The sequence below is a fragment of the Lepisma saccharinum genome, chromosome 29, assembly GCF_977018435.1.
Source record: "Lepisma saccharinum chromosome 29, izLepSacc3.1, whole genome shotgun sequence".
NCBI lineage: Eukaryota > Metazoa > Arthropoda > Insecta > Zygentoma > Lepismatidae > Lepisma > Lepisma saccharinum.
The window spans coordinates 45001561-45016722 of NC_139257.1; the positions used below are offsets into that span (position 1 = coordinate 45001561).

Consider the following 15162-nt stretch of genomic DNA (forward strand, 5'->3'; position numbering starts at 1 on the left):
GAAGGTGCATGTGAACAAGTGGTAAAATATTATAATTTAGACAAATTAGATATGATAGTTGTATGTTATCACATGAGATGGAAGCATTTACTTTATAAAACAAAGTGTATCTGAATCTCTTGGACTTGCAAACATTTCGAGCAATTTTGCACATAACGGGATAGGTGAGCTGTTCTATAGAAAGGTGCAAAGATCTTCCCGAGCAACACGCTTTGGAATGCTGTCGCTGTATCAATATAGCATCTCTACGACGACACAGCATACGGACCAATTTCCCGAGGCAGCAATAAACTCGAAACGCCCAACGAATTGCACCAGTTGAATTTTCTAAAACAGGCAATATCAACGTAGTATATCTGAATTGCACATACACTATCTACCAAAAAGTAATAGGGCACCTATGATGGTGGTTAATTTAGTATCTAATTTGAATCATTTAGTGGGACCACTGGTGGTTGGTTCGTGGCACAATGAACTCACAAGCATACTGCACAATACTAGACAATGAAATGCTCCCAACCTTGTGGCGTTTTTACGGAATGGACCCCTGTTACTTCCAGGATGACAATGTTAGGTGGCATGTTTCGGAGGCTACTATGCAGTGGTATGCCGACAACAATGTTCACCGATTGGTCTGGCTTGCACAAAGTCCTCATCTCGATCCCATAGAACACCTTTGTGAGGCATTGGACCGGCGGGTGAGGTCTCGGGAGATGCGGCCAAATTCCATTGTCCAACTGAGTGAGATCTTGCAAGAGGAATGGCGACACATTCCAATGGACGTCCTCCACAAACTAGTCGAGAGCATGCCTGACAGAGTGGCTGCTGTTATAGCAGCAAGAGGTGTCTCCACGATGTTCTAGCAGGGTTCGCACCACCAGACAACCATTTTGTACACGTGCCCAATTACTTTTTAGTAGATAGTGTATATATCTGGCCGAAACAGAATACTCATTATCAGAGAACAGACTTATATATAAATGTGCTAAATAATATTTAGTTATTTTCAGCAAAATATGGACTTACAATTGTGAAAATTTACCTTTTTATAATAATATAAGACACGACACGAGCTACATAAAATGGGAGTATGTTTACATTGACATTAACTGTAAAACAACAGAAAATGTGTTTCATTTTTTGTTTCCAAAACAACAATAACAATTTTTTGTTGGAAGTGTTCGAACGTGAATTTCCTTCTGTTGTGTCTTAAGATGGATTTATATTGATTAAAACGGAGTTAAATATCGCAAGAAATAATGGGAGTGTATTTCAAAATTATCATTAATAATATCGAGGTCCAAAAACACGAAAATTAAAACACCGTGTCCGTGTGACAATAACATGTAAAACAACGAAGAATTTGTTAGTTATTAGCAAGAAATTCATCCAACTCTTTCGGTCACACAGGGACATGTAGATATTGTGCGAATATGGAGTATATGTTGAGAAACGTTTTGAAATATGGAAATAATATGTAAATATAACTAAAATATATGTACAAATATGGAAAAAAAAACTGAATTTTCCGAGTATACATACCATGATGTGCAAAGATAATACAAAATATAAATGATTTCAGCTTCATACATAAATATGTCTTTACACATAATCCATTCCCTGCTCATTATCACGCCTTGCGCTTTATTAATACTTATGCTCAGAGGCTAATTGAGACACGGCCTACAGTTGAAATCAGAATCCAAACCACTGTGCAACGTCCCTCCACCAAGGTTCGAACCAGGAACTTTAATTACACGGTGACGATCTTAGAACGCTACCGGGGAGGTCCAATTTTGGACTTGTCCCCGATGATTTCCTTTATGAAAAATTAGATGTTTGTAGAGTGTGGTTTGTATTTGCTGCTGTCTAGATATTTCCACTAATTTGGTGCCCGTAATTCTGTCAGTATTACAGTTGAAAAAGGTACTTTCTGGGTTGAACTTTTAAATTGGTTTCGATATACAGATGTGTCCCCCTGTCAACGCAAAAGAATGGATATATTAGAAATTATAAAATCGTTTGATTTCTTTAGTTCATTGTTCCAATCCTAACTCTCTTGTAATTTCTAATTCATTATTAAATTCTTCAATTCATTCCTTGCTCTTGAAAAAGGATACTTTTTACAAGTTTTAAAATAAAATTGATGTACACTGACAATCTGCACGTGTACTGCAAGATTATTATAGTTACAGGAGGACTTATAATCAGATTACATTTTACTGAATTCAAAATACTGTTCTTTTCAACAATCGTAGCTCAGATAGATAGGCCAAACTTTTTCGGCAAAATTTCCATATACATTTTTATTAATATGTTGTTAAACGTTAGCAATTGTTGGGATATTTTACAACGCGTATTATTAAAGAGATATTAGCCGCTACTGATAACAATTAAATGAACAAATAAAAAGAAATTTGATACACAAATTAATCTTATCCACGACCGAAATTTGATACACAAATTAATCTTATCCACGACCACGAAATTTCAGACTTTCAATACAAATTAGCAACCACTTCTTATTGTAGGTATGTTGGAGATAAATCAAATATAATCGTTGGAGCAATAAATCCATTCTGGTTTCAAGACAAGATACACATTGAAAGACAACGACGACCAAATCTCAAGAAAACATACACATTCAAGAATATTCGAATTGCGAATGCACAGCGCTAAGTAATCATTGTCAAGGGCATTCATAAATGTATTAAGTCAGACTGAAGTGACTTTACACACACACACACACACACACACACACACACACACACACACAGAGAGAGAGAGAGAGAGAGAGAGAGAGAGAGAGAGAGAGAGAGAGAGAGCGGGAAGGAAGAGAGAATGACACACACTGCCTGCACCTTCTTCCTTTCAGCTCCACATAGGAAAAAAATCGCCATTCACAGCGATATCTGATTCAGGTTTATCTCAGCACTGCTTCATGTGGCTTTATCGCATTAAGGTCGATTGATAAGTGCATTCCCATGCCAGATAGTAAAAGATTCTTGCTACTTTACATGTCTGAACTGAGTTAAGTAATTTTTTTTTAACCGTGTGCGCACACGTACTGTGGCAACTGCTCGACCCTGGAACGTCGGCGACGAGGCATTCAACGCGATAAGCCACCGAGGGGGCCTTAATCCTCATATATTAAAAACACCATTTATTTCTCTGCTTGTTGTTGATAAAAATAACGTTTCAGGCTTCCTGAATCTTACATTAAGGTCTTCAAAATGCTTAGTACAAAGGTAAGTGTTGACGGGAGTTCGTATAGATAGTGACCAAGCTAGAAAGGAAGGGTATTATCGATACGACTCTCTTCAAGTCTTTCTGGTAAATTATGAAGAAACTTCATCGTAAACAAGTACAGTGGAACGTTGATTACTCGAACCTCAACATCTCGAATTCCTTGATACATCGATTTTTTTTGTAATCCCCTTGAATTGTCCATAACACTCAATACTAATTTTACCTCAACAACTCAAAACCTTGATAAGACGAATTCTTGTACAGTATATGGGATGCCGTTCGAGCTCAATAACTCGAAGGTAGACTATGAAAAACCTCTATGAGTAGAAGTTAAATTCTAATCACCTCTATAACTCGAAGTTTTAGTCGCACGGACCTCAATAAGTCGGAAGTGTAGGGTGCGTACGTACAATGTCAGGTGATCAACAATCATGTCGGGACTTGAACTCCCCCACCCTGTCGTGTATGTAACCATCATTGTCAATGTGCTTAGTGTGCGTTGTAAACTTTAAGACCTCTATAACTCGAAGTCGGCGATTATGGCCCTCAATAACTCGAACCTTGGTAAGTCGAAATCCTTGATACCTCGATTTCTTTCTTTTCCCCTTCAAGTTCGACTTATCAAGGTTCCACTGTAGTACGTACATTTCGCTATATACCTCCAAGAACAAACTTGAAATTTTATTTACCATTAATAGCTTTTCTCGCTGGAAGTCACGTACTTCGATCGACGTTTAACCCCGACATGGATGCTGATGAGGGAGATGGGTCGCCTCTCACTTAGCTTAGTGACAACGTTGCTGCCTTGTTTTCGGTGGAGGCACATTGCACAGTGGTCGGGGTCGTAATTTAAACTGTAGGTCTAGTCTCGAATAGCCTAAACTAAAAATAAACAGCTCACTAAGGGGTAGGGCCTACCTGATAGGCTTTTTCATTGGGTGGCGCGTGGTCAGCGCATCGAGTTCCATCGCCACTGACCGGAGCCCGCCACTTCTTTTTCAAGTAGTTCCGCAAATGTACTCACAATGCCGAAATTTTGGGGGTTCCCACTGGGAATCGAACCCGGGTTCGCTCGCACTAAAAATAAGCGCGCTAACCATTTGACTACTTCAGCATAAAAACAAATTTTGACACATCTTTGAAAGGACAAAAATCCATCCCACCATAAGTGACGTCATACGTCTTTCCCTCGCATTTTCTACTTTTCTAGATTAATCACGGAATTACTGAAACGGATGACAGAAGGGAAGGTAAAGTTTCCCGGTACATATAGCGCCTTGCCATGAAGCACATTTAGGGGATGTGGGGCTACGGCCCCACACATTCTCAATCTAGGCCATTTTGGAGGTGACGTGATCAACACCACGCTCCGACCACCTTTACCCCCCTCCCGGTACCCATTGGTTTGAGGCTGGGTGAGCTCCAGACTCGCTTTATGCGGGGACAAGGTCAGCAAAATTCCATCCTAGGAATCGGACCCGAGTCTCCCGCGTGGCAGTCAGGCGGATGAAACGGATAACAGAACGCATGCTATAACCAGAAGTCAAACCAAAAACCTCGGACTTCGTACAGCGCTCGCTTACATAATCACGGTTCTTGCATGAACAGAAGAACACAAGCGACCATGAAATCAGAAGGTCAGCCCTATTAACACCCATGAACGCAGTGAAGGCTTCTTGCAAAAACACGCGGCAATATCCAGCAGTGCATATTTTAAATTAGCAAACCACTTGGAATTCCCAATCTGCAAACACTTCATCTTCCACAATTTCCTTACACAAACGCACTTACAACAACAGTTACGTAAGCACAGCTGTCGATGACAATGATCATCCTCGCATTCACTCACCTTGTTCTTGATAGAGAGAAACCAACGAATGACAAGTACAATCCTTTCATCCAAATGAATTTCACAGGAGAGTTGAAACACCTGTGGTTGAAAAGTGCAAGATCAACTTTCACCAAAACGACACTCTTCTCTTCTTGAAATAGAAAAATTAGTAGATACCGTTTGTCAAACCAAGCCTGCTATAAAAAGACTGCACCTAAGAGGGCCGTTCGAGCATTCCTACACACGAGTTCATGCGAAGAAATGCTTATGTTGGTTCGCCAGTTTGTCGCCTGCTACAATACCGCTGACGTCAAATGACGTCACCGTACATTATCTGCTTAATGCTAAGTAGCTTACTGTGGAATGCAGCCTGCGTCATATCAATTTGCGTCCATAGAAGAGAAGTGACTGAAAAAATACTTTCCCATGAATCTTCCAATATATGTGCGATTATTAAGCCTACTACCTTCTATGCTGGTTGCATTTTGAAAACAATCTCCCATAAAAATTGTATATAAAAAAAAAGTAGGATTTGTCACGAACCTTATCAGAAGGCTTATCTTCTTGTTTCCCTGCTTCATAATGCTGGTTCTTGGTATATTCCTTTCATCCCTTCTTTAAACCAATAACACCATAGCATCTACTGATAATTCGTAGTAGGCCAGTGAATCCAAGTACTCTGTCGCAAATGTGGCAACAGTAATCACATTACAATTCGTGCCCAATTTTTCATTTTTTCAGGAGAGCCCTTTAAAGTTTGACATGATATATTTATAGAGCCTTTGTCACCATTGCGCTGAAAGTTTGTATCATTGCAAAGGCTGATATGTTGAAGCCTCTGCACTGAACACTAGCTTTGATTTGAGAGTGCCAGTGTTCTATCTACCAGATATAACACTGCATTCTGGAAACGAGATGGAGATGAAACAATTTCATTATAAATTTGTCGTTCGGTAAAATAAATAATTCATATTTTGGGAAATCAATCAACTACTTTGATTCCATTATTATTCTAAATTTGTGTCCGTTAACAACAAAAGTAAGAACCGAAGACCACTGCTATTGCTAAGCAGCTCCCACAAGTGAGTGGTTAGAATGCAAGTGGTTTATCTCGCACTCAGATGGCGCTTGTGGTTGGTTGAGGAAATTATCGTAAGGTTGCATTGGCTGTTGGAGTTTGCATTATCGTGGCTGCTTCCAAATTCTGTACATGGACCAATAAGACTGTCAATAGACTATATCGGTCGTATGTGGCCATCAGATTTCAGAGATGAAACAATTACAGTAGAACGTCGTTTATCCGCACGTCAGTTATCTGCGCACACAAAAAACAAGATTTAAAAAAATCTGATTATCTTTCTGCATAAACAACAGTACAGGTACAGTACTGTAATTTAGGCACGTACTGTACACGTATGTAGTACTGTGTACTGTATGTATAAAATAAACCTGTAGTGTACGTGATTTTCTTTGTTAAATAAACACATGTTTGATTATCCGCATAACCTTCGGTCCCAATTAATGCGGATAAACTACGTTCTACTGTACATCCTAAATAGACTACAGCCAAAAAATATCTCCATTTGTTTGCAATTTGAAGATAGAACATCTGCTTTGTCAATGGACAAATTGTTGTTGAAAAACGTTGTAGTCAAAATCAATCCAAGCATGGGCGGCACCACAAATTTTTGTGTAGAGGATCAAGCCGTTGATATACATTGATTATTAAAAATTAACAACAACGATATTATTATAAACTACTAATAATTATAAACTACACTAAATAATTTTGGTGTCAAGTTATCATTAACGCTATAATTACAATATTGGGAAAACTCTTCTACTCGATACACTAAATTACTGGATATCTCCGTGGGCTGATTTTCTTAATTTTTTACCCACCTTACAGTGATTATATAAAGAAATATATGGTTATTGATTGATTTGTTTTATTTTACTTCGTTTTTTGTGTCACTTTTGGCTAATTTACGAAGATGGGGATGTTGATATGATGAAATTGTTGAATGGACACTCACAAATATCCATACCCAAGCTAGGATTCGAACCGGGGACCCCTGGCGTCGTAGTGCGATGTGCTAAAATACATGGTTATTGTGTACTCTTCTGTAGAATTTTCAAAAGCGTTGTGCACTTCTTTATTTTTTATAAATATCATATATGCACGATAGACCATTGTGCAAAGATGAGAACGAGACTTACTGTTCATGAATTTGGTCTAGTTATAGGCTAAGTTATCTAGAACGATAGACGTACATGGCTATTTCGTTTAAATCAAAACTGGCTTACTATGCGATTTATTACGGCATGCAACGGAGCAAGGCTGTCTGATAATTTATGCATAAGTTTTTTGCAAATTCAAAACAATTAATACAGAGCATTCCCTGACATTCGCTACGAGACTCTGCGGCAAGCGGCCCGGCATCAGCTCTTGTCTTTCCCGGCGAACGGGTCCGCGACAGTCGCTTATATTAAACCTCGTAAAAAAGTTTAGAGTAACAGGGTCAGTTCTGAATAAAAGTGGAAAGAAAAATGGGGAAATAAAGTATACAAAGACAATCCGCACACCAACCGTGAGTTAAAAGAGAGTATTGTAGGAAAAATCGGGAGAATTACAGTATACGAACTTGCAGGTGTAAATGCCAATTTCCTTCGGAGATGCCAAGAATGTGTTGCAGCAGAGGGACATCATTTTCAACACCTTCTGTAGTCACGGTTAGTACACAATATGAAAACTGTAATTTTAATAGCCGACTCTAGCGACTGTCGCTGACCCGTTCACCGGGAAAGACAAGCTCTGATGCCGGGCAGCTTGCCGCCGAGTCTCGTAGCGAATGTCAGGGAATGCTCTTATAACCTATGTTTTAAGTTTCGGTAAGGACTTTTTACATTTTTCTAAGAGCGAAACCGGATTGCTGCATAGAACAGGAGAAAGGTGGCATACTGGCGAAAAGCTTAGCTTCCTTCCTCTTCCCCTAGGTTTTGTAGTTTTAGCCAGCGCTAGACTGGTTAGATTTGGTGTTTTAAGTCCACTTTATGCACAGTAAGGCTAATCGGGACTGGACCTACAGTTTAAAGTGGGATCTGAACTACTATGTGCCTCCACCGGGTATCGAACCTGGGGCCCCTTAATTACAAGGCGACGACGCTATCACTGCGCTAGACAGGTACAAGACACATATTTTGGATCGTATTTGAACGGTCGAGTAAACTGCCGTCCTTAGAAAACCAATCATGCATCGTGGATATCTTCTTGAATTTTAAGCATTGCCTGGCTTGTCTACCAAAAAGTATGATAAATTTAAATTTTCCACAACAGCAGCAATTTTGTTCAGACTACGAAATTGGAAAATATTGGCTAGGTCGTGCAATTTTCATGCTGCAATTTTCATGCTATGTGAGGATAATTAATGGTAGAGTCGGAGGCATAAAAAGCGGTACATTAAAGAAGGTTACATTCTTATATGATATGCAACTCTGCATATGAGTGCTGTCAGGTGGTGTCGGTTCTATTTTGATGTACCACGACGACTTTGGACTCAGACTGTACTCGCATGTTTAAACGAGATAAAAATTACCTTTTGTTTCTCGGTGTAAAATACATTATTGAAAGAAGCCAGTAGCTTCTGGAAGCTCCCTTGCAAGACGAAAACAAACTCTGCACTAAACGTAAGGACCACAATCTCAGAACTCCGCATTAAATATAGCTCAAAGTCAAGCGACTTTAGGATATAAATAAACATGGCGTTCCACCTATATTTGCCTGCCGTCCTACAATAATGTCCCCTGCAAGAAATATCAAAGATCTGGCACTTACTTCATTCTCCAACATAAATTATATTAAACAGTATCAGCTGATTTAGACATACGTGGTTGGTACAATACAGTTCATCATGTCCTATACCTTCTATTGTTATACCTAACAGCAGTACATGTCAGTGGGCGGAACGAAATTAATCAAGTCGCACATGTCTATAATGAATATATTTTAAGCGATTCATATTTATATTCATTCGATCGGAAGTAGCAGACGAAAATAGCTCTGGGTTCAGGTAATATCATATGTATCATTTTGTTTACGAGTACCATATTTTGTCTGACCAAATTTCTTGGTATTCTTAAACAAAATTATTTAGTAATTACAAGCAACATTTGGTTATCGGAAACAAAAAGCATAACCAAACAGCTCAACCAAACTTTTTTAGTAATTCCAAACAAACCAGTTTTTTCTGTGTACTCACTGCATGTACGCGTACATTTTACTGTACTGTATAGTGTATTAAGGCATATGCTCTTTAAATACAACATAATAAAGGTGTTTTGTTGCTATAAACGGAGTTTTAATGAACTTTCTACTGTTCTTTTAGGTTATTTCAGTTAATCCGGACTTCCGTTAAACCGGTCAACTTATCACCCCATTAGTCCGGATTAACGAGGTTTTACTGTATGTCACTGAAAAAACTAGTATATAACGAATTTAGTCTAAGTGCCAAGTGCGGGTACTAATTTTCGTTTATGCCACAGTTATATGGCAAAAAACAACATGATTGCCATTTCAAAGCGGTAGCTAATAGAAATGGCAGCCATTCCAAGATGGCGGATGTTGACATTTGAAAAAAAACTAATATATCTCTGAAACCAGCGGTCCGATCTCAACGATTTTTTTTTCAAATTAAAGCATGTGTTCTATATTTAATGTTATCTTAGGTTTTTCGATAGGAGCACCGTAGTTAATCACGGATTAATTCCATAAAAACCATAGTAACAGCAAGAGCGGCAGAGATACACACGTAGGTTCAGTTACCCAGGCGACAGGGTTTTACGCCGAGAGCATCCAAAAACTTATTCCTCGGTACTATCTTGTGATTCTTATGACCAATCAGCCTCCTACAAGTACTATAAATATATGCTATTCGACAAGTTTTTCTCCTATACTCTGTCCCAGGAATCAGCGGAACAAGGCCGCGCATAACGGAAGAAAAGGGGAGAAAGCAAGTTGGCGGAGACCGCCTTTATGGCAGTGACCCTTTGTTGCCGCGTTTACCTACGAAGCAACACGCGGTCAAACTAGAAATTAGGCCTAATGCTTGGGCAGAAGCGGCCAGCAGGGAAAGAGGATTTTGTAAAAATAACCGTGCTGCGCAGTGAACGCACACCGGTTGGTACGGCGGCCGGAGAATAGTTGCACTCACTTCCCCTCCAACGAGTTCATTGGTCGAGCCCTCTCGAGTCACCGTTCGCTCCAGAGATTCCTGAGACAGGGTATATATCAAACCAGATGGATGCATTTTGCAGTTTCCGACAAAAAGAGGAGAAAATTGATTTTCTTCCTCTTGGGATAGAGAGGTAGGGGGCGGTACAAGAACATTACAAAAGGAAATTTATGTTTTTCAATATTATAGAGTTACAGAAAGGTGCTGTAACACTATAACATTACTACACCAGGCCAGTTCCACCCTACAGAGAAAGATCAGTCGTGTGTGTGCGTCGAGGCGGGCTTTTGAGTGGCAAGGTCGGCAACAACTAAAAATAAATTCGGGGACAACAGGCATCTAACTAACGGAACAAAATACTGCTAAAAATAAACCCGGGAATGTGAGGGAGAGAACTGGTATTATGTCATTTTCGGATAAAAATATCCTTATATTAACCACATTTTAACACTGTGACCTACGATATTAATGTTCAAAGCATGAAGTCAACTTGCAATATGCAGAGCGTTTAGTTTAGTTTTAAAAGGTTTAAATAACACAAAAGGTGACCGTCATGAGATAGCGCTCAATCACGGGACGACATGTCAGTTACGTGGATATTTTTGCAAACTGTAAAGTATGACACTTGAAAAATACTATGAGACTCATTCCGACCGACTATAGTGAAATCGCGGTATCTACCGGCGCGGGACCAGGGTTGTCACATGAGGGGAAATTTCCCTTTTGCAGGTAAATTCGGACCGAAATTTGAGCCAGAAGGGAAAAGGGAATTTCGATTAAAATTACCACAATTTCAGGAAAATTTTAAGGTCGTCTGACTACATTATTACAGCTTATGTTAATTTCGATTTTCATATCCACATTTTTGTTATTTATTTATTCTGCTATTCCTACTTGTTTCTGCTCCTTTAAGTTTATTGTACGTTGCTTTTATGCATCTTTGGATAAATAGTAACGATGAGGATTAACAATTAAATGAATTCCTGACCAGATGTCCCAGGATTCAAACCTGGGACATCTGGTCAGGGAGTGATGAAACTGAAATGTTTTTTAATGCTTTTTTTATTCAACGGAATACTTTACTATACGTACTACTACTGCTTCCACCACCACCACTAATAATGCCGCTACTACTACTACTACTAATTATTATTATTACTATTATATAATTTGCTTAGGTGAAGGGGAAAAAAGGTCCAAAAAGGGAAATTTTGCCCCTTGGAAAGGGAAATTGTGCCCTCATATTGTGGCAACACTGCGCGGGACCCGCCTTCTGGCAGTGACCGACCCTCTGTTGCGGCGTTTACCTACGAAGGAACTCGCGGTTAAACACCCAATTAGGCCTAGGGCTTAAGCAAGAAGCGGCAATTATCAAAACCCTCCTCTCGGAAGCAGCCATTAGGGAAACAGGATTTTGTCAAAATAACAGTTCTGCGCTGTGACTGACCACTAGATCCTAGCTTGACTCAAAACGAATATCTGCCTGACTATTTACGGATAGGTCGTACATTTTGCTTATGCTGAAGTTAATTTCCATCTATGACAACTGTAAACATGAGCAGCGCGGTTGCATGTATTCAGGATAGAATTACGTTTTCGAGGGTTCGTAGCGTCAAAACGAGGCATCAGACAGGAAAACGTTAAGAAAAGTTGTTTGTCATATTGACTGTACACGCTGACATGCTGCATATACTATACAGTGCGTTCGTTTTGGCTCTGGGCCGAGATAGCGCGTGAACAACTTTGAGGAACTCTTATAAAACAGGTTAGTAGAGCTTCAATATACTTGTGATTGAACCTGCTCCGACTGAGAGAAAGGAGATATGGATGATTGAATTTAGGTTATTCACGCTTGTTCATACCTGGTAGACAAATGATGTATCTTGTCCAAATGCTTCTTGCTGACAGTATTGTGACTGATGCCAAGGTTCGATACCGTGACCCTTGGCTCACTCTTCCGAGCAATCCCGCACGAGTGGCTGCAAGGCTTATGCAGCCGTAAACTACGTCAGCAAGAAGCATTTGGACAAGATAGATAGAGGCACATATTTTTGGTAAATAAAAGAGCAAAATTTCGGGTTCAAAAGCGGTAAATAAAATAAAATTTCGGTGTTATAGCGGTGAATAATCACATCAAAAGTGCTACATAAAATGACATTTTGGTTTTAAAATTGTGAATATAATCCTAAATTTGGTTTAAAAACTGTACTTATTACATAAAGTAAACTTATCCCTTCTAATAGCACATTTATGTAGTTACCAGAGTATTAAGTTTATTCCTGTGTAAAGGGGTCCATTTTTACTTCTCACATATTTACAGCAGAATTAATCAATTTTCCGTGAATTGCATAACTCACAGGATACTTCAGACTTCAGAAAGTGTCGCGTCGGTATATAAACGGTAAATTTCGAGTTTAAGAGTCAATTTCGCATTTTGCAGTTCATTTCGCATTATTTCGTGACAAAACAGGGTTGAAAAATGCACCTCACACCTTTCAGAAACATGAAAAATGAACATTACAGCATGTTATTTCATATTACGTGTTTTCGTCAAAAACGAAATTTGCATGCCTCTAAAGATACATCATTCGTCTACCAGGCATGAACAAGCGTGAATAACCTGAATTCAATCATCCATATCTCCTTTCTCTCAGTCGGAGCAGGTTCAATCAATCACAAGTATATTTAAGCTCTACCTAAATGTGTCATTGTTGCGTCCCTGTGACCTCAGATTCCTGGTAAAAGAGGGATTACAACAATACATATAATTGTCTGCATGCTAAAGACATGTGCGTAAATAAGCAAGACGTTACGAGACGAAAATGCCGGCATCCGCGCCATGTCACGCGCTATCTCGGCCAGAGCCAAAACGAACGCACTGCACTTCCTAGACTCGCGATACCATCTCTAAATCTGAACGTTAATGTCTAGTTATTCACCATCATGCCATCTATTCCAAAACTACTTTTCGAGAAAGCTGAAACTGACCCTGCCATAGACTTGCCACTTATTACGGATTCGACAATGTTACCTCAATTAGGCTCGTAGCTGGCGGACTGGACCGGCATCTATTTATTCGTAGGTCGTTGATTCGATCCGACCAACACCGCCGGGTAAATATAGTTCGCCTGAAAACAAAGAGACGCTCTTTCTCTAGTTACTCTACGTTGCTTTTTACTGGCATGACTGACTCGTGGTTCTAAGCTAGAACCTTACGCTAACAACGTCACCACAACGATTAGTTTTAGAAAAGGCGTTTTCTCGAAACGCGATAGAACAAGAAAAATAGGCAATGGATAAGATGAATCAAGAGTGCATACGATGTTCTTCCGATACTGAAACAAGAGACATGTAATCATTTCCTTATTATTAGGTCTCGGAAGTTGAGGAAAAATCCTTTTTTTTCTTTCTAGTGTCCGAAGACGAGGCCCAACATAATATATGTTCATTTTGGGTCATTGTAGGCCAGAAAAAGGTGGGTTTTATTTGTTCTTTTTGCCTTTTTCGACGTTTCTTGGCGTATTGGTCGTTTTTTTTAGCCTTTTTTTTTTAGGTCTAAACGGCTTTCTTTTTGCAACTTCACCTTCTTTCGACTACGTTTTTACTGTCCATTCTCAATTCGAATCATCATCAGTTCATCACCTCTTAAACATCCTTTCTGTAGTTATATATATATATATATATATATATATATATATATATATATATATATATGAACCATCCCTGAAACGAGAGAAAAACATTTTTGGACTGAAAGAAGATGCATTTCATTCATATAGGTTTTTCCGCACTGCCTGTTCCATACCACCAGAGTTTTGTATCTTTTTATTCATTAAATATGTAATTAAAACTGGTTATTAATTAATTTGGATCACATTTATACGTCCTTTTAAAGGTCTTTTTTGGCAATTTATAGGTCTTCAACTTCCGAGCCCTTTCGCCACGCGAGATATCCGTGATCGATTCCCCATATTAAGCAGCTTTGGGGTTACGCCAACCTCTAATTAATGAGCATTTGCGGGTAGGGGTGACCAGAGCATGGTACTGATCGCATCACCTTCACTGTGATTGATTTTTTTTTTGCTAATCGCGACAAAAAGTCTGTAATAACAACAATAATACTTTACAATAAAGTTTAAAAATATAACCACCTTTTACCGAATTTGCTAAATATTTTAGTTGCCGACATTAAATCACAAGTATTTCCTTTTGTTCGAAGCGGAATAGTATTCTAAGAATTTGTCAACGAATTCAAAATAATTTGATGTTTTCTGATACTTTTGGCTAATCGCGAATATGAGAATGAAAGGTGATAGGATGAAGGACAATCACGAGTACACATCAGGGGACAAAATACTACGAACACACTTGGTGTCTTCGGAAACGGTCACGCAGAGTGGATATACCGAGGTCGAATCCCAGCTTGGGCATTGGTGTTCGTGAGTGTCATTTCATCATATCATCACTCAATTCTCATCTTCGCTTAGGTTACACTCTATTTAGCAAACGACAAGCCAGAATTGTCTCAAATGTATTCAAATCGATAAAAAATGCAAACTTCAATGAAACGAACCAAACTAAAACCACATGATTCTAATGCTCCATTTTCCAGCGAACAGGCTCGGGAATGTGCTCGTCACGAACTAGTCATGCCACCCTAAGAATGCAGTTTCCAGTTCTTGTTTTCCTTGCATCCGGAAAAAAACAAATATTACCCTAACACAACTGCTAACGACCAAAAGGTCAATTATATGTCTCTTCACAATGTTAACATCTTCGGCTATTTTAGCCGAACTTGCGGAAATAATTTGGCCATGACTTCATCCCACGCCGTAATTCTTCTGCACACTA

The 15162-nt window shown here is 39.1% G+C and overlaps 1 protein-coding gene across 3 annotated transcripts in view; it reads right to left on the reverse strand.

Moving 5' to 3' along the window:
• The window catches only part of PRL-1 (protein-tyrosine phosphatase 4A family member PRL-1), a 115758-nt gene that overhangs the window by 23791 nt on the left and 76805 nt on the right, over positions 1 to 15162 (reverse strand). Inside the window, exon 1 of one of the 3 annotated variants that reach the window (XM_083114937.1) lies at positions 5099 to 5281. The exons of the other annotated variants lie outside the window; for them this stretch is intronic. The gene's annotated coding sequence lies outside the window, so the exon portion shown is untranslated. Of the gene's footprint in view, positions 1 to 5098; positions 5282 to 15162 lie in introns of those variants that run through there. 3 annotated transcript variants of the gene reach the window in all.